The sequence below is a fragment of the Etheostoma spectabile genome, chromosome 14 (genome assembly GCF_008692095.1).
Source record: "Etheostoma spectabile isolate EspeVRDwgs_2016 chromosome 14, UIUC_Espe_1.0, whole genome shotgun sequence".
Classification (NCBI taxonomy): Eukaryota; Metazoa; Chordata; class Actinopteri; order Perciformes; family Percidae; genus Etheostoma; species Etheostoma spectabile.
The window spans coordinates 1,918,025-1,919,981 of NC_045746.1; the positions used below are offsets into that span (position 1 = coordinate 1,918,025).

General features: G+C 37.3%; 1 protein-coding gene across 4 annotated transcripts in view; it reads left to right on the forward strand.

Annotated features, from left to right (window-relative positions):
- Positions 1 to 1,957, forward strand: part of grinaa (glutamate receptor, ionotropic, N-methyl D-aspartate-associated protein 1a (glutamate binding)) — an 18,190-nt gene that overhangs the window by 887 nt on the left and 15,346 nt on the right. The gene's annotated exons all lie outside the window — the stretch shown is intronic.

Below are 1,957 nucleotides of genomic sequence, written 5' to 3' on the forward strand. Positions count from 1 at the left end.
GTAATCTTTCAAGCAAAAATGTGAAACATTTAGTGGTTCTAGCTTCTTAAATGGGAGAATTTACTGTTTTCACTTTTATTTTATTGTAAACCTAATGTCTATGACAACACGAATATATTAACTATGTTGAGACCTGATGTCACATTGGCTTTTTAATATTTTTAAACATGTTTACTTTATTTTGACATTTAACTCAAATAACTCAACATTCAGCTTACTATCAAAGAGGAGTGAACAAACTACAAAATAGTCACATTTAAGCAGCAGAAATCAAAGAAATTTAATAGTTGGCAACTAATCAGTTGACTTTGTAGCTCTAGATTTTATAGACCAAACTACGGATCAATCTAGAAAATTAATGTGTGGCTTAATTGGTAATGGAAGTGATCATTCCTTTTCAGCCCTGATATATTTTTGTAGTGGTAAATTTGACAGAAAGTCAATTGAAAAACTGTACCTCAACTTGGGATCGATGCAATATTACAACAATATTAATGCACCTATATCCTGATTCTATGAAAGCCTATGTGTTGTTGCTATCTCAACTTAGGCCTTCTTCATTAATCATCACACCTCCAAATATACACAGTCTCCATTAGCCAAAAACTGTCCTTCGTTATTTACATCCTAGACCCCATATTAAATGTTTTCTATTTATTTATAGGTTGACAGTGTTATTGGTTGAAGTTCTCCATTTACAGTCAGGCTGTCCTGTGTTGACTGAAGCTGAAGGCTATACCTGAGCATGATGTTCACCAGCTCAGAGAGAAACAGCCTCTCGGTTCTTCCTTGACAGCTTGTTACCAGGACATGCATGATGCCATGCCGAGAAAAATAGTTTGCTCTCCTTGCAATACAATTTTACAGTGAGGGATTTTGAATGAACATTTTCTCATAATGTTGAGGGTCATTTAATGGAATAAGAAGATGAGGAGAGACAAGTGAGGATACTAGTGGATGTTTCTGCTGTTGTGTCACCATCCAGCTGTGAAACAGACTTAAACTAAGTCCAGGATTACTCAGTTTCTATTGTAGCCATGGAAATAACTGCCTCATCCCATTAATAAGCATTTATGTGCTTATTCTGTTTTGCTAGTATTGGAGAGAGGGGATATTTAACATTTTAGATAAGTGAAGATTACACTTCCGTTCTGTTTGGAAAGATTTTGAGTTCAGTGGGGTTTATATTGATCAGACAAGAGAAATAAAGCTAAACTATAATCTTGTTAACACCGCCTCCTGAATATGTCAACTGCTGAGCACAAAACAAAACAAAAATATAACCAGTTATCATAAAGAATAATTAAGATAGCAGTAGTATGTTGACATTCTATGCCATACTTACCTAAAGTGCAGCCATCTGTCACAAGGCAACGTGTCTGCAGGTTAGCCAGAGCTGCTGCTGACACAGCGCGTCACGATGACAATATCATTCCAGACTGCTGCATCTGCTGGCAGATAGGCCAGCAGTGACTTTATGGGGGATTTATCAAGGTGGTCAAGTGGCAGTTTTATAACAGGACTCAAAATGTTGTTATTGTGCTTTGAGGAGTCTGTTATTGATGTGTTGTGTGTGCAAAACTGTTACCACTGAATTAGTCAGTCATCGTGTGACTGTGAAACAGCATTTTATTTTATAGCACTCTGGGAATGAAGTCATGTTAGTTTGTAGCTGTTAGAAAAGTATTGCATGTGCACAATAGTGTTATTTTCATTTTTTAATCCTAAATCATCCTCAATCAAAGATCACAACACAGCCCATTACTTTAACTTGTTGCGGCGCCACATGTAACACACTGACCTCTGTATAGGCCCCAGTACATTGTGCGGCTGTTCTTGTTTTGTCACTGTGTTTCCTGGTGGTGCTCAGGCATGCACATAGCGTGTTGTTTATGGGTTTGTCAAAGTATTGTGCTAGCCTAATTGTGTTAACGTGGGTCTCTGGCTAGCCAAAAGA